Source organism: Mesoplodon bidens (genome assembly GCF_964165515.1).
Source record: "Mesoplodon bidens genome assembly, contig: HAP1_SCAFFOLD_34, whole genome shotgun sequence".
Lineage (NCBI taxonomy): Eukaryota > Metazoa > Chordata > Mammalia > Artiodactyla > Ziphiidae > Mesoplodon > Mesoplodon bidens.
Window position 1 is genome coordinate 1712369 of NW_027672207.1, and position 27506 is coordinate 1739874.

A 27506-nucleotide genomic window follows, 5' to 3' on the forward strand; every position below is an offset into this window, starting at 1 on the left:
TACATCTGTGTCTCTATCTCTGCCCTGCAAACCAGTTCATCTGTACCATTTTTCTAGGTTCCACATATATGCATTAATATACAATATTTGTTTTTCTCTTTCTGACTTACTTCACTCTGTATGACAGTCTCTAGATCCATCAAGGTCTCTAAAAATGACCCAATTTCATTCCTATGTATGGCTGAGTATTATTCCGTTGTATATATGTACCACATCTTTATCCATTCGTCTGTCTGTGGGCACTTAGGTTGCTTTCATTACCTGTCTATTGTAAATAGTGCTGCAATGAACATTGTGGTGAATGTGTCTTTTTGATTTAAGGTTTTCTCTGGGTATATGCCCAGTAGTGGGATTGCTGGATTATATGGTAATTCTATTTTTAGTTTTTTAAGGAACCTCCATACTGTTCTCCATAGAGACTGTATCAAATTACATTCCCAACAATAGTGGAAGAAGGTTCCTTTTCTCCACACCCTCTCCAGCATTTGTTGTTTGTAGATTTTCTGATGATGCCCATTCTAACAGGTGTGACGTGATACCTCATTGTTGATTCGATTTCCATTTCTCTAATAATTAGTGATGTTGAGCAGATTTTCATGTGCGTACTGGCGATCTCTATGTCTTCTTGGAAGAAATGTCTATTTAGATCTTCCATATTTGTATTGTGTTGTTTGTTTTATTAATATTGAGCTGCATGAGCTGTTTATGTATATTGGAGATTAATCATTTGTCCATTGATTCATTTGCAAATATTTTCTGCCATTCTGAGGGTTGTCTTTTCATCTTGTTTGTAGTTTCCTTTGCTTTGCAAAAGCTTTTACGTTTCATTAGGTCCCATCTGTTTAGTTTTCTTTTTTATTTCATTACTATAGGAGGTGGAGCAGAAAAGATCTTGCTGTGATTTACGTCAGAGTATCCTTTGTAAGTTTTCCTCTCAGAGTTTTATACTGTCCGGTCTTACATTCAGTTCTCTAATCCATTTTGAATATATTTTTATGTATGGTGTTGGGGAGTGTTCTAATTTCATTCTTTTACATATAGCTGTCCATATTTCCCAGTGCCAATGATTGAAGAGACTGTCTTATCTCCATTGTATAGTGTTGCCTCCTTTGTCATAGATTAGTTGACCATAGGTGAGTGTTTTTATCCTTGTGCTTTCTTTTTTTTTCCTTTTACACGTTTATTGGAGTATAATTGCTTTACAATGGAGTGTTCGTTTCTGCTGTATAAAAAAGTGAATCAGCTATACATATTCAAATATCAACAGATCCCCTCCCTCTTGCATCTCCCTCCCACACTCCATATCCCACCCCTTTATGTGGTCACAAAGCACCGAGCTAATCTCCCTGTTCTATGTGGCTGCTTCCCAGTAGCTATAAATGTTACGTTTGGTAATGTATTTATGTCCGTGCCACTCTCTCACTTCGTCCCAGCTTACCCATCCCGCTTCTGGTGTCCTCAAGTCCTTTCTCTATATCTGTGTCCTTAATACTGTCCTGCCACTAGGTTCTTCAGAATCTTTTTTTTTTTCTTCTTTAGATTCCATATATCTCTGTTAACATACAGTATTTTTTTTTCCCTTTCTGACTTACTTCACTGTGTAGGACAGATTCTAAGTCCATCCACCTCAGTACAAATAACTCAGTTTTGCTTCTTTTTATGGCTGAGTAATATCTCATTGTATATATGTGCCAGATCTTCTTTATCCATTCATCTGTCAATCGACACTTAGGTTGCTTCCATGTCCTGGCTACTGTAAATAGAGCTGCAATGAACATTTTTGTACATAACTCTTTTAGAATTATGGTTTTTGCAAGGCAAATGCCCAGTACTTGGATTGTTGTGTCGTATGGTACTTCTATTGTTAGTTATTTAAAGGAACCTTTGTACTGTTCTCCCTAGTGCCCATATCAATTTATATTCCCACCCACAGTGCAAGTGTGTTCCCTTTTCTCCAATAAAGGCCTCTCCAGCATTTATTGTTTTGTAGATTATTTTGATAATTTCCACTCTGACTGCTGTGAGGTGATACCTCACGGTAGTTTTGATTTGCATTTCTCTAATGATAAGTGATGTTCAGCATCCTTTCATGTGTTTCTTGGTAATCTGTATATCTTCTTTGGAGAAATGTCTATTAGGTCTTCTGCCCGTTTTTGGATTGGGTTGTTTGTTTTTGTGATATTGAGCTACATGAGGTGCTTGTAAACTTTGGAGATTAATCCTTTGTCAATTGCTTTATTTGAAATTATTTTCTCCCTTTCTGAGGGTTGTTTTTGCATCTTGATTATGTTTTCTTGTACTGTGTAAAAGCTTTTAAGTTTCATTAGGTCCCATTTGTTGATTTCTGTTTTTATTTCCATTTCTCTAGGAGGTGGGTCAAAAAGGATCTTGCTGTGATTTATATCATAGAGTGTTCTACCTATGGTTTCCTCTAAGTGTTTTATAGTGTCTGGTCTTATATTTAGATCACTAATCAACTTAGAGTTTATTTTTGTGTATGGTGTTATGGAGTGTTCTAATTTCATTCTTTTATGTGTAGGGGTCCAGTTTTCCCAGCACCAATTACTGAAGAGACTGTCTTTTCTCCATTGTATACCCTTAGCTCCTTTGTCATAGATGAGATAGCCATAGGTATGTACGTTTATCTCTGGGCTTTCTGTCCTGTTCCATTGATCTGTGTTTATGCCAATCTACATACACTTGATTCCATTATGGAGCCATATAAATACATAGGTTTCAAGGTTATTACCAGTCAGATATATTCCTCTTCAGTGAATAGGGTGTTTTGTGTCCAGTTCATTGAGAAAGGAGTAGGTCTTGTCTATTACATATTTGGTATATGGAATGGGATCTGTGCTAATTTCAAACTCTGATTTTACACATCACCCCATGTCACCTTTCCCCTTAAGGAGGCATAAGTGTGTTTTCTGAACGTGTAACTCTGTTCTCTTTTGAAATTCAGTTCATGTGTAGCCATGTTTACATTCCCTCTATAATTGATATATTACAATAAGTCTCTTTTTCTTTGTGGCTCATTTCACTTAGCATCATCGTACCTAAAGCCACTCATTATGCTGCTATTGGCCTTATGACATTGATTTTATGTCTGAGTGACATTCCATTGTATATAAGTACCACAACATCTATATCCATTTTTTTTTCCTTTCCTGGGATATATAAAGTGAACCGAAGTTGAGGTTCTTGTAAACAGGGCAGCCCTAAACTTTGGGCTGGCTGTGTGTTGTGGATTATTAGTTTTCCCAAAATACACGTCCATGAGTGGAAGTGTGCTATGCTCTGTAGCTCTGTTTTAGAAAACAACATACAGTTCTCCAGAGAGGCTGTTGGCAGTTTTCATCCTGTACATCAGTGTAACCAGGCTCCCTTTTCTCCATGGACTGTCCTGCATTTGTGGTTTTTACACTATTTTCGGATGGCCCTTTTGACGGAACTTAAGGGACACTTCTATGTAGTGTGGATTTGCAATGCCTTATGCCTTGCTTGGCCAAAAAGGGCGTATGCATTTTTTCCCGAATATAATCAAGAAAATACACATACTCCCTTTTCGGCCAAGGGCAACATTGTCGTAGTTCTGTCGCTTTTCATGTGCTTTAAAGACGACTCCATTCTACCTCTTGAAATCTGTTTCCTTCAATTCTGCATTGCATTCAAATCCTCTTCACTGCCTTACCTCAATATATTTCTGGATGATAGTTGTCCTTTATAACTCTGCAAGTTTGTGAATTGCTGTGCCCCTGATTTCCATTTTTCAACTCGCCTATTTGTGAGCTGCTTGCAATACCGCAGGATGGCTTTAGGCCTTAGTCTGGTTCCAGGCCTTCAGGCTGAGCCTTTGGTTAATTCTTCTTCTTGATGGGAAACTAGAGTGACATGTGCCCATCCAAACACCTGCAGCTAATCTCTCATTTATTTCCCTTCTTCCTGTTCATCCTCTGCACAATTTGCAAACTGTGCATAACAGGAGGGTAAAGGCGCTGACACTCCAAGTGGGGAGATTTTTAATAATGCAGATGGAATGGTGAAGCTGAGCACGACGAAAGGAAAAATGAGGTACCTTTTAGAAAACTTTCCCGATTACACTGTGTACTATCCACTGGGTTTCCCATGCATGTTTTAACTGTAGGAAGATTCCCTTAAACCTGGAGAGTTGGGATCACTAGAATGGGTAGCACACAGTATTGCTCTAAGTGGTGTTCTTTTGCTCACACAACCTCAGCAATCTTGTCAGCCCCAAGTGTCCAGTCTTATGTCTCATCCAACTGTGGGTGTAAAGGTGGTGAATCTAGGTTTTATCACAGGCCCTGAATGTAAGTTTTAAGACTTTCTCTCTGTTTTTGCATTTTGCTTTTGAAATTTATTTTTATAAGTGAGTTTAACTGAATTTCAGTGCTGTGTTCATGACATTATACACACACATAATTCCTTTATATAGACATGAGAATACATATGTTTTAAAATACTTAGAGTCAGACATATTCCTCAGCAATGAATATGGGGTGTTGAGTCCAGTTCATTGTGCCGGGAGTAGGTGTTGTCTAATACATACATAGTTTATGTAAAGGTATCTGTGCTATTTTAAAACTGTGGTTTGATGCATCACCAGACCTCGCCCTTCCCCTTAAGCAGGCAGAAGCTTGTTTTCTAAATGTGTGACTCTGTTGTGTTTGTAATTCAGTTCATGTGTAGCCAGTGTACATTCCCACTATCAGTTATATCTTATGATAAGATTGTTACTCTGTTATCTTTCGTAACTCAGTTCATGTTTACCTTTGCTGACAGGACCTTCATAAGTGATATGTTATGATAAGTTTCTTTTTCTGTGTGACTTATTTCACTTAGAATCATCGTACCTGAATCCACTCATTTTGCTGCTACTGGCCTCATGACATTGATTTCATGGCTGAGTGATATTCCATCTTACGTAAGTACCAATGTTTCCTGAAACATTTTTGTCTTTCCTGGGATATTTAATGTGTACCCAAGTTGAGGTTCTTGTTTCAGTGCAGTCCTAAATTTTGGGGTGGCTTTGTCTTATTGATTTTAAGTTTTCCCAAGTAATATTCCCTAGACTGGAAGTGTCCTTGACTCTGTAGCTCTGTTGTTTACTTGTTTTAGGGAACACAATGCACTCCTCCAGAGAGGCAGTTGTCAATTTACATCCCGCCCATCAGCATAAAAGGCTCCCAGTTCTCCAGGGCCTGTCTTGCCTTTCTGGTTTTTACCCATTTTGGTGATGTCCCTTTTGACTGATGGGAAGTGATACTTGTTTGTAGTGCAGATATGCATTGCCCGCTTGCTTGCTTGGCCAAAAAGGGCGTATGCGTTTTCTCCTGAATATATTCAGGAGAAAACACATACGCCCTTTATGGCCAATTCCACAATTGTCGAAGTAGTGATGCTTTTCCTGTGTTTAAAGTTGATTCCATTGTACTTCTTGAAATCTGTTTCGTGCAATTCTGCCTCATTTTCAATGCCTCCTCGTGGCTTTCCCTCAACAGATTTTTGGAAGTCAGTAGTCCTTTATAACTCTGCAAGTTAGTGAATTGTTGTGCCTGTGAGCTCTATTTTACAACTCGCATTTTTGTGAGCTGACCTCAAATCCACAGTTTTGCTTCAGGCCCTATACTGTTTCCGGGGTGTGACAGGCTGAGAGGTTGGTTAATTCTTCTTCATGACGGGAAATTTGAGTGCCATGTGTCCATCGAAATGCCTACAGCTCCTCTCCCATTGTTTCTCCCTCTTCTCTTATATCCTCTGCACAATTTGCCAACTGTGCAAAACAGGAGGTTATAGGGGCTGACTCTCCAACTTGGGAGATTGATAGTAAAGCAGTTGGAATGTCAAACTGGAGCATAAGGAGCCAAAGAATTTGTAGAGTTTTAGAAACCTTTCACCATCAGAGGGTGTCCATTCTCTAGGTTCCCCATACAGGTTATAACTCTAGTGATATTCCCTTCTACCTGTAAAGTTGGAAACCGTGGAATGGATGGCAGGCATTATTGTTTTAAAGGGTCTGCATTTTCTCACCCAATCTCACCCATACTCTCAGTCCCAAGTGACCAGCCTTATGCCACATCCAGCTGTCATTGTAGATAGGGTCATTCCTGTTTTCATCAGAAACCCTGAAGGTATTGTGTAAGAATTTCCCCGTTATTTTGTTTTGTTTTGAAATTCATTTTTATAGTGGGTTTGAGCTGATTCTCACTGCCGTGAATATGTCGTTCTAGACACACATCTTTCCCTTACCAAGACATATCAATACATAGGTTTTAAAATTCTTACTAGTCTGATATATTTCTCTGTGGGGAATATGGGTTTTAGTTCCGTTCACTGACTAAGGAGTATGGCTTGTCTCTTCTGTATTTGGATTATGGACGGTACCTGAGCTAATATCAAACTCTGGTTTTGTTCATCTCCCCACCTCTCATTTCCCCTTAAGGAAGCATAAGAGTTTTTTTTTTTTTTTCTAAATCTGAGACCCTATTCTCTTTCCTAATTCAGTTCATATGTAGCCATGTATTCATTCCCATCATAAGTGATATCTTATGTCAGAATGCACCATGGCCCTTGTCATAATAATGCTCCATGACACCTGTCATCACAATGCTCCACACCCTAGTTATCACAATGCTCCATGTCCCTTGTCATCACAATTCACCAAGTCCTTGTCATCACAATGCTACATGACACTTCTCATCACAGTGGTACATGCAGTTGTCATCACAATTCTCCATGCACTTGTCATTGCAATGCTCCATGACCCCGGTCATAGCAAGATCCAAGTGTTTGTCATCACAATGCTACACGGCGTTGTCATCAAAATTCTAAATGGCCTTGTTATCACAATGCTCATTACACTTGTCATCACAATTCTCCATGCCCTTCTCATCACAATGCTCCATGACCCCTGTCATCACAATGCTCCCTGACCCTTGTCATCACAATACTTCACGCCCCTTGTCATTACAGTGCTCCATGATGCTCGTCATCACAATAACCCAAGGTCTTCTCATCACAATGCCACATGACATTTGTCATCACAATTCTCAATACACTTGAGATCACAATGCTCCCTGACTATTGCCATCAATATGCTCCTTGAACACTTTCATGACAATTATCCATGCGTTTTTCATCACAATGATCCAGGCCCTATTCATCACAATGCTCCAGGACCACTGTAATCACAATGCTCCTTGCTCTTGCCATCACAAAGCTCCATAACGCATGTCATTAGAATGCTCCATGGCATTCTCATCACAATGCTCCATGCCCTTGTCATCACAAGCTCCAAGACCACTGTAATTACAATGCTCCATGCCCTTGTCATCACACAGGTCAATGACACATGTCATCAGAATGCTCCTTGGCCTTCTCCTCACAATGTGCCATACCCTTGTCATCACAATGATCCAAGACCCCTGTAATCACAATGCTCCATACCCCTTTTCATCAGTATGCTCCATGAGCCTTGTCATTATAAGGCTCCATGGATTTCTCATCACAGTGCTCCAGGAGCTTGTCATCAAAATGCTTCACGACCTTGTCATTAAAATTCAAAATGGCCCTTTTCATCATAATGCTCCAAGCCCTAGTCATCACAGTGCTCCATTATATTGGTCATCACAATCCTCCATTACATTTGGCATCACAGTGCTCCATGCCATTGTCATCGCAATGGACCATGACAAATGTCATCACAATAATCTATGAAACTTGTCACACCGAAGCTCCATGCCCCTGTCATCACAAATCTCAAAGCCCTTGTCATCACAATACTCCATGACCGCTGTCATCACAATGCTCCGTGACTCCAGTCATCACAATTCTTCATGACCTTTGTCATCACAATGGACCATGCCTTCTTCATCAACAGTCTCTGCGACATTTTAACCACTATGCTCCATGAAACTTTCATCACATTGCTCTTTGACCCTTGTCATCACAATGCTCCATGCCTTTGTCAGCACAATGCTCCATTACACATGTCATCACAATGCACCATGCACTTGTCATCACAGTGCTCCACAATCTTGTCATCACAATGCCCCATAAAACTTGTCATAACAATGCTCCATGCACTTCTCATTAAAATGCTCTCTCACCACTGATATCACAATGTTACATCACTATTCATCACAATACACCCTCACCCCTGTCATCACAATGTTCCATGACACCTCTCATCACAATGCTACATGCACTTATCATCACAATGTTCGATGAGCCTTGACAACACAATATTCCATAAACCCTGTCATTAAAATGCTCCATGACCATTTTCATCAAAATGATCCATGACCCCTGACATCACAATGTTCTATAATCACTGTCATCAATATGTTCCAAGACCCTTTTCATCTAATTGCTCCATGACCCTGTCATCACAATACTCCCTGCCCTTCTCATCACAGTGCACAACGCCCTTGTCATCAAAATTCTCCATGACCTTTGTCATCACAAAGATCCATGACCCTTGGCATCACAAAGCTCCATGACAGCTCTCATCACATTGCTTTGTCCTTGTCATCACAAAGCTCCATGACACATGTCATCAGAATGATCCATGGCTTTCTCATCACAATGCTCCATGCCCTTGCCATTACAATGCTCCATTACCCCTGTCATAACTATGCCTCAAGACCCCTGCCATCACGATGTTCCATGGCCCTTTCATCACAAGGCTCCATGATGCTTAACATCACAATGCTCCAAGACCCCTGTAATCACAATGCTCCAGGCAACTTTTCATCTCAATGATCCATGAACCCTGTCATCACAATGCACCATGCCCATCATCATAATGCTTCATGCTATTGTCATCAGTATGAAAGCAAAATTCTCCATGACCTCTGTCATAACAATGCTCCAAACCCTTGTGATCACAATATTCCATAACACTTGTCATCACAATGCCCATGACGCTCCTCATCACAATTATCCATGGTCTTCTCATCACAATGCTCCATGACCTTTGTCATCACAATGCTCAGTACACTTGTCATCAAAATGCTCCCTGACACATGTTGTCTGTATGCTGCTAGAACCATGTCATGACAAGGCTCCATGCCTTTTTCATCACAATGATCCATGCCCTTTTCATCACAATGATCCAAGACTCCTGTAATCACCATGCTCCATACCCTTGTCATCAGAAACTCAATGACGCATGCCATCAGTATGCTCCTTGGCCTTCTCCTCACAATGTCCCATGCCCTTGTCATCACAATGTTCCAAGACCCCTATAATCAAAATGCTCCATGCACCTTTTCATCAGTATGCTCCATGAGACTTGTCATCACAAGACTCCATGGTTTTCTCATCACAATGCTCCAGGACACCGACATCACAATGCTGCACGAACTTGTCATGAAAATTCTCAATTGCCTTTGTCATCATAATGCTCCAAGCCCTAGTCATCACAATGCTCCATTATATTTGTCATCACAATCCTCCATTACATTTGGCATCACAATGCTCCATTCCATTGTCATCGCAATGGATCATGACATATGTCATAACAGTGCTCCCTGACACCTGTCTACACAACACTCCATGACCTTCTCATCACAATGATCCATGCCCTTGTCATCACTATGAACCATGCCCACTGTCATCACAATAATCTATGAAACTTGTCAGAACAATGCTCCATGCCCCTGTCATCACAATGCGCCATGCCCTTGTCTTCACAGTGCTCCATGACCGCTGTCATCACAAAGCTCCGTGACTCCAGTCATCACAATTTCTTCATAAAGTTTGTCATCACAATGTTCCATGCCCGCGTCATCACAAAGTTCTCTGACCTTTGTAACCACAAAGCTCCATGAAATTTTCATCACAATGCTCCGTGACCCTTCTCATCACAATGCTCCATGCCTTTGTCAGAAAAATGCTCCAGGACCCTTGTCATCACAATGTGCCGCGTGCTTTTCATCACAACGGACCACAAGTTTGTCATTGCTATGCTCCATTATCCTTGTAATCACAATGCTCCATTGCACTTTTCATTTCAATGCTCCATGAACCCTGTCAACACAATGCACCATGCCCATCATCATAATGCTTCACGCTATTATCATCACAATGAAATCAATATTCTCCATGACCACTGTCATCACAACACTTCCTGAAACCTGACAACACAATGAACCGGGACTCTTGTCATTACAATGCTCCATTCCCTAGACATCACAATTGTCCATGACACCTGTCATCACAATAGTCCATGAACATTTTCAACCCAATGCTCCATGACCTTTGTCATCACAATGAGTCATGCCCTTGTCATCCCAATGCTCCATGACCCCTGTATTCACAATTTTCTGTGACACTTGTCATCACAGTGCTCCATGACACCTGTCATCACAATGCTCCATGCCTTTGTCAGCAAAATGCTACATGACCTTTTCATTAGAGTGCTCTATGTGATTGTCATCACAATACTCCATTACTATTGTCATCACAATCCTCTATGAACTTTGGGATCACATTGCTTAATGCCCTTGTCATCACAATGCTCCATGCTCCTTGAAATCATAATGATCCATGACCTCTGTCATAACAATGCTCCAAACACTTGCGATCACAATATTCCATAACACTTGTCATCACAATGCCCCATGACGCTCGTCATCACAATTATCCATGGTCTTCTCATCACAATGATCCATGCCTTTTTCATCACAATGCTCCAAGACACATGTAATCACAATACTCCTTGCACTTGTCTTCACAAATCTCAATGACACATGCCATCAGAATGCTCCTTGGTATTCTCCTCACTATGATCCATGCCCTTGTCATCACAATGTTCCAAGACCCATGTAATCACAATGTTCCATGCCCCTTTTCATCAGTATTCTCCATGAGATTGTCAACACAAGGTTCCATGGTTTCCTCATCACAATGATCCAGGAACTTGTCATCACAATGCTTCCCGACCATGTCATGAAAATTTTCAGTGGCCCTTGTCATCATAATGCTCCAAACCCCAGTCATCACAATGCTCCATTATATTTGTCCTCACAATCCTCCATTACATTTGGCATCACAGTTTTCCCTGCCATTGTCATCGCAATGGACCATGACATATGTCATCACAATGCTCCCTGACACCTGTGTTCACAATAATCCATGACCTTCTCATCACAATTCTCCAGGCCCTTGTTATCACAATGCACCATGAACAATGTCATCAGAATAATCTATGAAACTTGTCAGACCAATGCTCCATGCCACTGTCATCACAATGCTCCATGCCCTTGTCATCACAATACTCCATGAAACCTGTCATCACAATGCACCGTGACTCCACTCATCACAATGCTTCATAACGTTTGTCATCACAATGGTCCATGCCCACATCATCACAAGGCTGTGTGACCTTTATAACTACAATGCTCCATTAACTTTTCATGACAATTCTCTGTGACCCTTGTCATCAGAATGCTCCATGTCTTTGTCAAAACAATCCTCCATGACCATTGTCATCACAATGTGCCACGTGCATTTCATCACAAAGATCCACAACCTTGTCATTGCAGTGCTCCATAAACCTTGTAATCACACTGGTCCATGCACTTCTCATCAAAATGCTTTCTCAACAGAGATATCACAATGTTCCATCACTAGTCATCACAATACCCCCTCACCCCTGTAATCACAATGTTCCATGACCCTGTCATCACAGTGCTACAACCCTTTATCATCAAAATGTTCCATGACCCCTGACATCACAATGTTCCATAAGCCCTGTCATCAAAATGCTCCATGACCCATTTCATCCCAAAGCTCCATGACCCCTGACATCACAATGTTCTATAACGCCTGCCATCAAAATGTTCCATTACACTTTTAATCAAATTGCTGCATGACACGGTCATCAAAATGCTCCCTGCCCTACTCATCACAATGCACCATGACCCTTGGCATCACAATGCTCCATGTCATTGTCACCACAGTGCTCCATGAAACCTGTCATCACATTGCTCCATGCCCTTGTCATCACAAAGCTCCAAGACACTTGTCATCACAATGCTCGATGCCCTTCTCATCACAATGCTCCATGCCATTTCCATTACAATCCTGCATGACCCATGTATCATAGTGTTCCGTACCCTTGTCATCACAATGCTCCATGCCCACTCTCATCACAATAATCCATGAAACATTTCAGACCAATGTTCCATGCCCTTCTCATCACAATGCTCCATTACCTCTGTCATAACAATGCACCATGACCCCTGCCATCACAATGTTCCACGGCCTAGTCATCACAAGGTTCCATGACACTTTTCATCACAATGCTGAAGACCCCTGTAATCACAATGCTCCATGCTCTTGTCATCACAAAGCTCCATGACGCATGTCATCAGAATGTTCCATGGCTTTCTCATCACAATGCTCCATGCCCTTGTCATCACAATGCTCCAAGACCCCTGTAAACCCAGTGCTCCATGCTCCTTTTCATCTCAATGATCCATGAACCCTGTCATCACAATGCACTATACCCATCATCATAATGCTTCATGCTATTGTCATCACAATGAAATCAAAATGCTCCATGACCTCTGTCATAACAATGCTCCAAACCCTTGTGATCACAGTATTCCATAACACTTGTCATCACAATGCCCCATGACGCTCGTCATCAGAGTTATCCATGGTCTTCTCATCACAATGCTCCATGAACTTTGTCATCATAATGCTCAATACACTTGTCACCAAAATGTTCCCTGACACTTGTTGTCTGTATGCTCCTTGAACCCTGTTATGACAAGGCTCCATGCCCTTTTCATCACAAGGCTCCATGCCCTTTTCATCACAATGCTCCAAGACCCTTGTAATCACAATGCTCCATGCCCTTGTCATCACAAAGCTCAATGACACATGTCATCAGGATGCTCCTTGGCCTTCTCCTCACAGAGATCCATGCTCTTGTCCTCACAATGTGTCAAGACCCCTATAATCACAATGCTCTATGCCCCTTTTCTTCAGTGTGCTCCATGAGACTTGTCATCACAAGGCTCCTTGATTTTCTCGTCACAATGCTCCAGGAAATTTTCATCACTGTGCTTCACGACCTTGTCATGAAAATTCTCAGTGGCCCTTGTCATCATAATGCTCCAAGCCCTAGTCATCACAATGCTCCATTATATTTGTCATCACAATCCTCCATTAAATTAGGCATCACAATACTCCCTGCCATGGTCATCGCAATGGACCGTGACATATGTCATCACAATGCTCCCTGACACCTGTATTCTCAATACTCCATGACCTTCTTTTCACAATGATCCATGCCCTTGTCATCACAATGCTCCATGACTTGTCATCACAAAGCTCCATGTCCCATGACCCATGTATCACAGTGTTCCGTGCCCTCATCATCACAATGCTCCATGCCCACTCTCATCACAATAATCCATGAAATATTTCAGACCAATGCTCCATGCCCTTTTCATCAAAATGCTCCATTACCCCTGTCATAACAATGCTCCATCACCCCTGCCATCACAATATTACACGGCCTTGTTATCACAAGGCTCCATGACACTTGTCATCACCATGCTCAAGACCCCTGTAATCTCACTGCTTCATGCCCTTGTCATCACAGAGCTCCATGACGCATGTCATCAGAATGTTCCATGGCCTTCACATCACAATTCTCCATGCCCTTGTCCTCACAATGCTCCAAGACCCTTGTAATCACAGTGCTCCATGCACCTTTTCATCTCCATGCTCCATGAACCCTGTCATCACAATGCACCATGCACATCATCATAATGCTTCACGCTCTTGTCATCACAATTAAATCAATATTCTCCATGACCTCTGTCATCATAATGCTCCAAAACCTTGTTATCACAATGTTCCATAACACTTATCATCACGACACCCCATGACGCTCATCATCACAATTATCCATGGTCTTCTCATCACAATGTTCCATGATCTTTGTCATCACAATGCTCAGTACACTTGTCATCACAATGCTCCCTGACACTTGTCGTCAGTATGCTTCTTGAACCCTGTCATGACAAGGCTCCATGCCTTTTTCATCACAATGATCCATGCCCTTTTCATCACAATTCTCCAGGATCCCTGTAATCACAATGCTCCATACGCTTGTCATCACAAAACTCCATGACACATGTTATCAGAATGCTCCATGGCCTTCTCATCACAATTCTCCATGCCATAGTCATCACAATGATCCAAGACCCCTGTAATCACAATGCTCCATGCCCCTTTTCATCAGAATGCTCCATGAGATTGTCATCACAAGTTTCCATGGTCTTCACATCACAGTGCTCCAGGTCCTTGTCATCACCATGCTCCATTCCCTTGTCATCACAGTGCTCCATGACCACTGTCATCACAATAATCCATGAACATTTTCAGCCCAGTGCTCCACGAACTACTCATCACCATGCTCCATGGCCAACATCATCACAATGCTCCATGACCACTGTCATCACAACACTCCATGACAACTGACAAAACAATGATCCGGGACTCTTGTCATCACAGTTCCATTCAATAGTCAGCTCAATGCTCCTTGACCCCTGTTATCACAATACTCCATGAACATTTTCAGCCCAGTGCTCCAGGAGAATTGTCATCACAATGATCCATGCCCTTCTCATCCCAATGCTCCATGACCCCTGTATTCACAATGTTCCGTGACCCTTGTCATCACAGTGCTCCATGACACCTGTAATCACAATGCTCCTTGACTCCAGTCATCAAAATGCTTCATGAACTTTGTCATCACAATGGTCCATGCCGTAGTCATCAACTGTCGCTGTGACATTTTTAAGCACAATACTCCATGAAATTTTCATCACAATGCTCTTTGACCCTTTTCATCACAATACTGTATGCCTTTCTCAGCACAGTGCTCCATGACAATTGTCATCACAATGCTCCATGACACATGTCATCAGAATTCTCCATGGCCTTCTCATCACAGTGCTCCATTACACCTGTCATAAGAAAGCTCCATGACCCCTGCCATCACGATGTTCCATGGCCTTGTCATCACAAGGCTCCATGACCGTTCTCATCACAATGCTCCAAGACACATGTTATCACAATGGTCCATGCCCCTTTTCATCTAAATGATCCATGAACCCTGTCATCACAATGCACCATGCCCATCATCATAATGCTTCAGGCTATTGTCATCACAATTAAATCAAAATGCTCCATGACCTCTGTCACAACAATGCTCCAAACCCTTGTGATAAAAATATTTCATAACACTTGTCATCACAATGCCCCATGACGATCGCCATCACAATTATCCATGATCTTCTCATCATAGTGCTCCATGACTTTGTCATCACAATGCTCAAGACACTTGTCATCACAATGCTCCCTGACACTTGTCGTCAGTATGCAACTTGAACCCTGTCATGACAAGGCTCCATGCCTTTTTCATCACAATGATCCATGCCCTTTTCATCACAATGCTCCAAGACCCATTTAATCACAATATTCCATGCACTTGTCATCACAAAGCTCAATGATGCATGCCAACAGAATGCTCCTTGGTCTTCTCCTCACAATGCTCCATGCCCTTGTCATCACAATGTTCCAAGACCCCTGTAATCACAATACTCCATGCCCCTTTTCATCAGTATGCTCCATGAGACATGACATCACAAGGATCCATGGTTTTCTTATCACAATGCTCTAGGACATTGTCATCACAATGCTTCACGACCTTGTCATAAAAATTCTCAACAGCCATTGTCATCATAAAGCTCCAAGCCCTAGTAATCATAATGCTCCATTATATTTGCCATCTCAATCATCCATTACATTTGGCATCACAATGCTCTATACCATTGTCATCGCAATGGACCATGACATATGTCAACACAATGTTCCCTGACACTGGTCTTCACAATACTCTATGACATTCTCATCACCATACTCCATGCCCTTGTCATCACAATGCACCATGCCCAATGTCATCACAATAATCTATGAAACTTGTCAGACCAATGTTCCATGCCCCTGTCATCACAATGCTCCATGCCCTTGTAATCAAAATGCTCCATGACCCCAGTCATCACAAAGCTCCGTGACTCCAGTCATCACAATGTTTCATAACGTTTGTCATCACAATGGTCCATGCCCGCATCATCACAAGGTTTTGCGACCTTTGTAACCACAATAATCCATGAACATTTCATCACAATGCTCCGTGACCTTTGTCATCACAATGCTCCATGCCTTTGTCAGAACAATGCTCCATGTCCAATGTCATCACAATGTGCCACGCGATTTTCATCACAACGTTCCACAACTTTGTCATTGCTATGCTCCAAAAACCTTGTAATCACAATGCTCAATGCACTTCTCATCTAAATGCTCTCTCACAAGAGATATCATAATGTTCCGTCACTAGTCTTCAGAATACTCCCTCACCCCTGTAATCACAATGTTCCATGAGCCCTGTCATCTCAATGCTACATCCCATTATCATCACAATGTTCCATGACACCTGACATCACAATATTCCATAACCCCTGTAATCAAAATGCTCCATGACACATTTCATCCCAAATCTCCATGACCCCTGACATCACAAGGTTCTATAACCCCTGTCATCAAAATGTTCCATTACAATTTTCATCAAATTGCTGCATGACCCGGTCATCAAAATGCTCCCTGCCCTTTTCATCACAATACACAACGCACTTGTCATCAAAATGCTCCATAACCTTTGTCATCACAAAGTACCATGACCCTTGGCATCACAATGCTCCATGTCATTGTCATCACAATGCTCCATGAACGCTCTCATCACATTGCTCCTTGCACTTTTTATCACAAAGCTCCATGACACTTGTCATCAAAATGCTCCAGGACCCTTTTCATGAAAATGCTCCATGACACCGGACATCACAATATTCCATAACCTCTGTCATCAAAATGTTCCATGACGGTTTTCATCAAATTGCTCCATGACCCTGTCATCATAATACTCCCTGCCCTTATGATCACAATGCACAACGGCCTTGACATAAAAATGCTCCATGACCTTTGTCATCACAAAGATACATGACCCATGGCATCACAATGCTCCATGTCATTGTCATCGCAATGCTCCATGAACACTCTCATCACATTGCTCCATGCCCTTGTCATCACAAAGCAACATGACACATGTCATCAGAGTGCTCCATGGCCTTCTCATTACAATGTTCCATGCCCTTGCCATCACAATGATCCATTATCCATGTCATAACAATGCTCCATGATCCCTGCCATCACGATGTTCCATGGACTTGTCATCACAAGGCTCCATGACCCTTCTCATCACAATGCTCCAAGACCCCTGTAATCACAATGCTCCATGCCCCTTTTCATCTCAATGATCCATGAACACTGTCATCACAATGCACCATGCCCATCATCATAATGCTTCATGCCATTGTCATCACAATGAAATAAAAATGCTCCATGACCTCTGTCATAACAATGCTCCAAACCCTTGTGATCAGAATATTCCATAACACTTGTCATCACAATGCCCCATGACACTCGTCATCACAGTTATCCATGGATTTCTCATCACAATGCTCCATGACCTTTGTCATCACAGTGCTCACTACACTTGTCATCAAAATGCTCCCTGACACTTGTTGTCTGTATGGTCCTGGAACCCTGTCATGACAAGGCTCCATGCCTTTTTCATCACAATGATCCATGCCCTTTTCATCACAATGCTCCAAAAACCCTGTCATCACAATGCTCCATGCCCTTGTCATCACATTGCGCCATTCCAACTATCATCACAAAAATCCATGAAACTTATTACACAAATGTCCCATGCCCTTGTCATAACAATGTTCCATGCCCTTGTTATCACAATGCTCCATGAACCCTGTCATCACAATGCTCAGTGACTCCAGTCATTACAATGCTCCATGACCTTTGTCATCACAATGGTCCATTCCATCGTCATCAACAGCCTCTGTTACCTATTTAACCACAATGCTCCATGAAATTTTCATCACAATGCTCTTTGACCCTTGTCATCACAATGCTCTATGGCTTTCTCAGCACAATGCTCCATAACACTTGTCATCACAATGCTCCATGCGCTTGTCATCACAGTGCTCCACAATCTTGTCATCACAATGCTCCATAAAACTTGTCATCACAATGCTCCATGCACTTCTCATCAAAATGCTCTCTCACCACTGATATCACAATGTTACATCACTATTCATCACAATACTCCCTCACCCCTGTCATCACAATGTTCCATGACTCCTGTCATCACAATGGTACACGCACTTATCATCACAATGTTCAATGACCCCTGACATTACAATGTTCCACAACCCCTGTCATCAAAATGCTCCATGACCCTTATCATCAAAATGCTCCATGACCCATGACATCACAATATTCCATAACACCTGTCATCAAAATTTTCCATGACTTTTTACATCAAATTGCTCCGTGACCCTGTCATGAAAATGCTCCCTGCCCTTGTCATCACAATGCACCACAACCTCTCATCAAAATGCTCCATGACATTTGCAATCACAAAGGTCCATGACCCTTGGCATCAAATGCTCCATATCATTGTCATCACACTGCTCCTTGAACGCTCTCATCACATTGCTCCATGCTCTTGTCATCACAAAGCTCCATGACACATGTCAACAGAATGCTCCATGGCCTTCTCATCACAGTGCTCCATGTCCTTGCCATCACAATGCTCCATTACCCCTTTCATAACAATGCTCCATGACACCTGCGATCACGATGTTCCACGGACTTGTCATCACAAGGCTCCATAACCCTTCTCATCACAATGCTCCTAGACCCCTCTAATCACAATAGTCCAGGCCCCTTTTCATCTCAATGATCAATGAACCGTGTCATCACAATGCACCATGCCCATCATCATAATGCTTCATGCTATTGTCATCACAATGAAATCAAAATGCGCCATGACCTCTGTCATAACAATGTTCCAAAACCTTGTGATCACAATATTCCATAACACTTGTCATCATAATGCCCCATGACGCTCCTCATCACATTTATCCATGGTCTTCTCATCACAATGCTCCATGACCTTTGTTATCGCAAAGTTCAATACACTAGTCATCAAAATGTTCCCTGACACTTGTAGTCTGTATGCTCCTTGAAACCTGTCATGACAAGGCTCCATGTCTTTTTCATCACAATGATCCATGCCCTTTTCATCACAATGCTCCAAGACCATTGTAATCACAATGCTCCATGCCCTTGTCATCACAAAGCTCAATGACGCATGTCATCAGAATGCTCCCTAGCCTTATCATCACAATGCTCCATGCCCTTGATATCACAATGTACCAAGAATCCTGTTATCACAATGCTCCATGCCCCTTTTCATCATAATGCTCCATGAGACTTGTCATCACAAGGCTCCATGGTTTTCTCATCACAATGCTCGAAGACATTGTCATCATAATGCTTCACGACCTTGTCATGAACATTCTCAATGACCCTTGTCATCATAATGGTCCAAGCCCTAGTCATCACAATGCTCCATCATATTTGTCATCACAATCCTCCATTACTTTTGGCATCACAGTGCTCCCTGCCATTGTCATTTCAATGGACAATAACATATGTCATCACAATGCTCCCTGACACCTGTCTTCACAATACTCCATGCCCTTCTCTTCACAATGGTCCATGCCCTTGTCTTCACAATGCACCATGTCCACTGTCATCACAATAATCTATGAAACTTGTGAGACCAATGCTCCATGCCCCTGTCATCACAATTCTACATGCCATTGTCATCACAAGGCTCCATGACCCCTGTCATCACAATGCTCCGTGACTCCAGTCTTCACAATGCTTCATAAGGTTTGTCATCACACTGGTCCATGCCCGCGTCATCACAAGGCACTGAGACCCTTGTAACCACAATGCTCCATGAAATTTTCATCACAATGTTCTTTGACCCTTTTCATCATAATGATCCATGCCTTTGTCACAAAATTGCTCCATGACCCTTGTCATCACAATGTGCTATGCGCAATTCATCACAACGGTCCATAAATTTGTCATCGCAATGCTCCATAAACCTTGTAATCACAATGCTCCATTCTCTTCTCATCACAATGCTCCATTAAGCCTGTCATAACAAAGCTCCATGACCTCTGCCATCACAATGTTCCACGGCCTTGTCATCACAAGGCTCCATGACACTTGTCATCACAATGCTCCAAGACACCTGTAATCACAATGCTCCATGCCCTTGTCATCACAGTGCTCCATGTCTTTGTCAAAACAATGCTCCATGACCATTGTCATCACAATGTGCATCACGCTTTTCATCACAACGGTCCACACACTTGTCAGTGGCCCTTGTCATCATAATGCTCCAAGCCCTAATCATCACAATGCTCCATTTATTTGTCATCACAATCCTCCATTACATTTGGCATCACAATGCTCCATGCCATTGTCATCGCAATGGACCATGAAATATTTCATCACAATGCTCCCTGACACCTGTCTTCACAATACTCCATGACCTTCTCTTCACAATGCTCCATGCCCTTGTCATCACAATGCACCATGCCCACTCTCATCACAATAATCTATGAAACTTGTCAGACCAATGCTCCATGCCCCTGTCATCACAATGCTCCATGCCCTTGTCATCACAATGCTCCATGACCCCTGTCATCACAATGCTCAATGACTCCAGTCATCACAATGCTTCATAACGTTTGTCATCACAATGGTCCATGCCCTCATCATCAACAGTCTCTGTGACCTTTGTAACCACAATGCTCCATGAAATTTTCATCACAATTCTCTGTGACCCTTGTCATCACAATGATCATGTCTTTGTCAGAACAATGCTCCATGACCATTGTCATCACAATATGCCACGCACATTTTATCACAATGGTACACAACCTTGTCATTGCAATGCTCCATAAACTTTGTAATCACAATGGTCCATGCACTTGTCATCACAATACTCCATGAACATTTTCAGTCCAATACTCCATGACCATTGTCATCACAATGATTCATGCCCTTGTCATCCCAATGCTTCATGACACCTGTATTCACAATGCTCCATGACACTTGTCATCACAGAGCTCCATGACACCTGTCTTCACAATGCTCCAGCCCTTGGTCAGCAAAATTCTACATGACCTTCTCATTACAATGCTCTATGTGCTTGTCATCACAATACTCCAAGACCCCTGTAATCACAATGCTCCATGCCCTTTTCCATCTCAATGCTCCATGAACCCAGTCATCACAATGCACCATGCCCATCATCATAATGCTTCAGGCTATCGTCATTACAGTGAAATCAAAATTCTCCATGACCTCTGTCTTCATAATCCACCAAAACCTTGTGATCACAATGTTCCATAACACTTATCATCACAACACCCCATGACGATCATCATCACGATTATCCATGGTCTTCTCATCACCATGCTCCATGATCTTTGTCATCACAATGCTCAATACACTTGTCATCACAATGCTCCCTGACTCTTGTCGTCAGTATGCTCCTTGAGCACTGTCATGACAAGGCTCCATGCCTTTTTCATCACAATGATCCATGCCCTTTTCATCACAATGCTTCAAGACCCCTGTAACCACAATGCTCCATGCCCTTGTCATCACAAAGCTCCATGATGCATGTCATCAGAATGCTCCATGGCCTTCTCCTCACAATGCTCCATGTCATTCTCATCACAATGCTCAATGAAACCTCTCATCACATTGCTCCATGCCCTTGTCATTACAATCCTCCATTACGCATGTATCACAGTGTTCCGTGCCCTTGTCATCACAATGCTCCATGCCCACTCTCATCACAATATTCCATGAAATATTTCAGACCAATGCTCAATGACCTTCTCATCACAATGCTCCATTACCTCTGTCATAACAAAGGTCCATGACCCCTGCCATCACAATGTTCCACGGCCTTGTCATCACAATGATCAATGTCCCTTGTCAGAACAATGCTCCAAGACACCTGTCATCAAAAAGCTCATTGACTTTGTCATAACAAAGCTCCATGACACATGCCATCAGAAGGTTCCATGGACTTATCATCACAATGCTCCATGCCCTTGTCATCAAAATTCTCCAAGACCCTTGTAATCACAATGGTCCTTGTCCTTTTTCATCTCAATGCTCCATGAACCCTGTCATCCCAATGCACCATGCACATCATCATAATTCTTCAAGCTATTATCATTAAAATGAAATCAAAATTCTCCATGACCTCTGTCATCATAATGCTCCAAACCCTTGTGATCACAATATTCCATAACTCTTATCATCACAACACCCCATGACGCTCATCATCACAATTATCCATGGTCTTCTCATCACAATGCTCCATGATCTTTGTCATCACAGTGCTCAATAAACTTGTCAAAACAATGCTCGCTGACACTTGTCCTCAGTATGCTCCTTGAACCCTGTCATGACAAGGCTCCATGCCTTTTTCATCACAATGATCCATGTCCTTTTCATCACAATGCTCCAAGACCCCTGTAATCAAAATGCTCCATGCCCTTGTCATCACAAAGCTCCATGACGCATGTCATCAGAATGCTCCATGGCCTTGTCATAACAAGGCTCCATGACCCTTCTCATCACAATGCTCCAAGACCCCTGTAATCACAATGTTCCATGCCCCATTTCATCAGAATGCTCCATGAGACTTGTCATCACAATTCTCCATGATCATCTCATCACAATGCTCCAGGACTTTGTCATCACCATGCTCCATTGCCTTGTCATCACAGTGCTCCATGTCACCTGTCATCACAATAATCCATGAACAGTTTCAGCCGAATGCTCGATGACATTCTCATCACAATGCTCCATGTCCAATATCATCACAATGCTCCATGACCTCTGTCATCACAACACTCCATGACACCTGACAACACAATGATCCAGGACTCTTGTCATCACAATGCTCCATTCCCTAGGCATCACAATGCTCCATGACCCCTGTCATCACAATACTCCATGAACATTTTCAGCCCAATTCTCCATGACACTTGTCATCACAATGGTCCATGTCCTTGTCATCCCAATGATCCATGACCCCTGTATTCACATTGCTCCTTGTCGCTTGTCATCACAGAGCTCCATGACACCTGTGATCACAATGCTCCATGCCTTTGTCAGCAAAATGCTATATGACCTTGTCATTACAAAGCTCTATGTGATTGTCATCAAAATACTCTATTACCATTGTCATCACAATCCTCCATGAACCTTGGGATCACATAGCTTCATGCCCTTGTCATCACAATATTCCATGCTTCTTGAAATCAAAATGATCCATGACCTCTGTCATCACAATGCTCCAAAACCTTGTGATCACAATGTTCCATAACACTTGTCATCACAACACTCCATGATGCCTTTCATCACAATAGTCCATGCCCTTTTCATCACAATGTTCCATGACCTTTGTCAACAGAATTCTCAATACACTTGTTATCACAATGCTCCCTGACACTTTTCTTCAGAATGCTCCTTGAAACCTGTCACGAAATGGCTCCATGCATTTTTCATCACAATGCCCCATGTCATTTTCATCACAATGTTCCATGCCATTGTCATCAAAATACTCCACAAGCTTGTCATCCGAATGCTCCATGAACTTGGTACTCACAATTCTCCAAACACTTGTCAGCACAATGCTCCCTGACCTTTGTCATCACAATGCTCCAAGACATTGTCATCACAATGCTCCATTACCTTTGTCATCAGAATCCTCCATGACATTTGGCATCACAATGCTACATGCCAGTGACATCACAATGGGCCATTACATATGTCATCACAATGCTCCCTGACAGCTGTCTTCACAATACTGCATGACCTGTACATCACAATGCTCCAAGCCCTTGTCATTACAGTGTGCCATTCCAACTGTCGTCACAATAATCCATGATACTTATTAGACCAATGCTCCCTGCACTTGTCATCACAATGCTCCATGCCCTTCTTATCACAGTGTTCCAAGACCCCTGCTATCAGAATGCTCCAAGCCCCTTTTCATCAGTATGCTCCATGAGACTTGTCATCACAAGGGCCCATGGTTTTCTCATCACAATGCTCCAGGAACTTGCCATCACATTGCTTCCCGACCTTGTCATGAAAATTCTCAATTTCTCTTGTCATCATAATGCTCCAATCCCTAGTAATCACAATGCTCCATTATATTTCTCATCACAATCCTCCATAACATTTGGCATCACAATGGTCCTTGCCATTGTCATCGCAATGGACCATGACATCTGTCATCACAATGCTCCCTGACACCTGTCTTCACAATACTCCATGACTTTCTCATCACAATGATCCATGCCCTTGTCATCAAAATGCACCATGTCCACTGTCATCACAATAATCTATGAAAATTGTCAGACCAATGCTCCATGCCCTTGTTATCACAATGCTCCATGACCCCTGTCATCACAATGCTCCATGACTCCAGTCATCACAATGCTTCATAACGTTTGTCATCAGAACGGTCCATGTCCACGTCATCACAAGGATCTGAGACCTTTGTAACCACAATGCTCCATGCCTGTGTCAGAACAATGCTCCATGACCCTTGTCATCACAATGTGCCACGTGCTTTTCATCACAATGATCAACAACCTTGTCTTCACTATGCTCCATAAACCCTGTAATCACAATGCTCCATGCACTTCTCATCAAAATGCTCTATCACCAGAGATATCACAATGTTCCATCACTAGTCATCCCAATACTCCTTCAACCCTGTAATCACAATGTTCCATGACCCTGTCATCACAATACTCCATGAATATTTTCAGCCAATTGCTCCATGACTCTTGTCATCACAATGCTCCATGCACTTGTCACCACAAAGCTCACTGACCATTGTCATTACAGTGCCCCAAGCCATTGTCATCAAAATGCTCCATTACCTTTGTCATCAGAATCCTCCATGACAGTTGATATCACAATGCTCCATGCCATTGTCATCACAATGGGCCATTACATATGCCATCACAGTGCTCCCTGACACCTGTCTTCACAATACTGCATGACCTTCTCATCACAATGCTCCATGACCCCTGCCATCACAATGTTCCACGGCCTTGTCATCACAACACTCCATGACACTTGTAATCACAATGCTCCAAGACCCAAGTATTCACAATGCTCCATGCACTTGTCATCACAAAGCTCCATGACACATGTCATCAGAATGTTCCATGGCCTTCTCATCAAAATGCTCCATGCCCTTGTCATCACCGTGCTCCAACACCCCTGTAATGACAACGCTCCATGCCCCTTTTCATCAGTATGCTCCATGCCATTGTCATCACAATGGGCCATTACATATGTAATCACAATGTTCCCTGACACTTGTCATCACAATACTGCATGACCTGGTTATCACAATGCTCGATGCCCTTTTCATCACAATGCGCCATTCCAACTGTCATTGCAATAATCCATGAAAGTTATTAGACCATTACTTCATGTCCTTGTCATCACAATGCTCCATGAGCCCTGTCATCACAATGCTCCATGACCCCTGTCATGACAATGCTCCGTGACTCCAGTCATCACAATGGTTCATGACCTTTGTCATCACTATGGTCCAGGCCCTCGTCATTAACAGTCTCTGTAACCTTTTTAACCACAATGCTCCATGAACTTTTCATCATAATGCTCTTTGACTCATGTCATCACAATGCTCTATGCCTTTCTCAACACAATGCTCCATGACCCTTGTCATCATAATTCTCCATGCGCTTGTCAGCACAATGCTCCACAATCTTGTCATCACAATGCTCCATAAACCTTGTCATCACAATGCTCCATGCCAATGTCAGCACAATGGGCCATTAAATATGCCATCACAATGCTCCCTGACACCTGTCTTCACAATATGGCATGACCTGGTCATCACAATGCACCATGCCCTTGTCATCACAATGCACCATTCCAACTGTCATCACAATAATCCATGAAACATATTAGACCAATGCTGCATGCCCTTTTCATCACAATGTGCCATTCCAACTGTCATTGCAATAATACGTGAAACTTATTAGACCAATGCTCCATGACCTTGTCATCACAATGCTCCATGATGCATGTCATCAGAATGCTCCATAGCCTTCTCTTCACAAAGCTCCAAGCCCTTGTCATAACAATGCTCCAAGACACCTGTAATCACAATGCTCCATGCCCCTTTTCATCAGAATGCTCCATGAGACTTGTCATCACAAGTCTCCATGGTCTTCTAATCACAATGCTACATTTCCTTGTCATCACAAATTTCCATGACCCCTGTCATCACAATACTCCATGAATATTTTCAGCCCAGTGCTCCATGACCTTCTCATCACAATGTTCCATGAACAGTATCATCACAATGGTCCAGGACCCCTGTCATCACAACACACCATGACTCCTGACAACACAGTGATCCGGGATTCTTGTCATCACAATGCACCATTCCCAAGTTATCACAATGGTCCATGACCCCTATCATCAAAATACTCCATGAACATTTTCAGCCCAATGCTCCATGACACTTGCCATCACAATGCTCCTGTCTCTTGTCGTCAGAATGCTCCTTGAACCCTGTCACAAAAAGGCTACATGCAATTTTCATCACAATGCCCCATACCGTTTTCATCACAATGCTCCATGCCATTGTCATCAAAATACTCCACCAGCTTGTCATCAAAATGATCCATGACCCTTGTCATCACAATTATCCATGCAATTGCCAGCAAAATGTTCCCTGACCCTTCTCACCACAATGCTCCAAGCCATTGTCATCACAATGCTCCATTACCTTTGTCATCATAATCCTCCATGACACTTGGCATCACAATGCTCCATGCCATTGTCTTCACAATTGGCCATTACATATGTCATGACAATGCCCCCTGACACCTGTCTTCACAATACTGCATGACCTTGTCCTCACGATGCTCCATGCCCTTGTCATCACAATGCGCCATTCCAACTGTCATTGAAATAATCCATGAAACTTATTAGACCAATGTTCCATGACCTTGTCATCACAATGCTCCATGCCCTTGTTATCACAATGCTCCATGACCCATGTCATCACAATGCTCATTGACTCCAGTCATCACAATGCTTCATGACCTTTGTCAACACAGTGATCCATGCCTTCATCATCAACAGTCTCTGTGACAGTTTTAACCTCAGTGCTCCATGAAATTTTCATCACAATGCTCTTTGACACTTGTCATCACAATGCTCTATGCCTTTCTCAGCACAATGCTCCATGACCGTTGTCATCACAATGCCCCATGTGCTTGTCAGCACAATGCACCATGACACATTTCATCACAATGCACCATGCGTTTGTCATCACAGTGCTCCACAATATTGTCCTCACAATGCTCCAT

At 42.4% G+C, this 27506-nt stretch overlaps 1 long non-coding RNA gene across 1 annotated transcript in view; it reads right to left on the reverse strand.

Moving 5' to 3' along the window:
* The window catches only part of LOC308610477, a 139718-nt gene extending 112455 nt beyond the window's left edge, over positions 1 to 27263 (reverse strand). The window contains exons 1-2 of the long non-coding RNA XR_014014558.1: positions 27216 to 27263; positions 17950 to 17974 (exon numbers count right to left, since the gene is read on the reverse strand). This is a non-coding gene — a long non-coding RNA (uncharacterized lncRNA). The remainder of the gene's footprint in view (positions 1 to 17949; positions 17975 to 27215) is intronic.
* Positions 27264 to 27506: the final 243 nt, after the last annotated feature.